Here is a 319-nt window from a genome sequence, read left to right as displayed (position 1 = left end):
CAACGAGACAGTTACAGCCACAAACGTGCACGCAAACTCATATGTCTGCGTATAGGAAATTCAATCAAGAGAACCGGGTGTAAATAATAGGTAATTACTTAAACAAAGTAGATAATCACATTTAGTGTAAAGGAAACCAGTTTTCCCTTAAGCATTGCCTTGAGGAACAGATCCCTGCAGATGAATTTGTCTCCCGTGATTTACTGCGAGAAATTTGTTGTCTTTTGGCTTTTTAAGTTAGTTTATCTGTATAGTTTATGAAATAGTTGTCCCTTTTTTCCCATAATTCATTTATTGTTAAATAATGCATTAGTTATTT

Source organism: Penaeus monodon, chromosome 34, assembly GCF_015228065.2.
Source record: "Penaeus monodon isolate SGIC_2016 chromosome 34, NSTDA_Pmon_1, whole genome shotgun sequence".
NCBI lineage: Eukaryota > Metazoa > Arthropoda > Malacostraca > Decapoda > Penaeidae > Penaeus > Penaeus monodon.
This window is presented reverse-complemented; position numbering follows the sequence as displayed.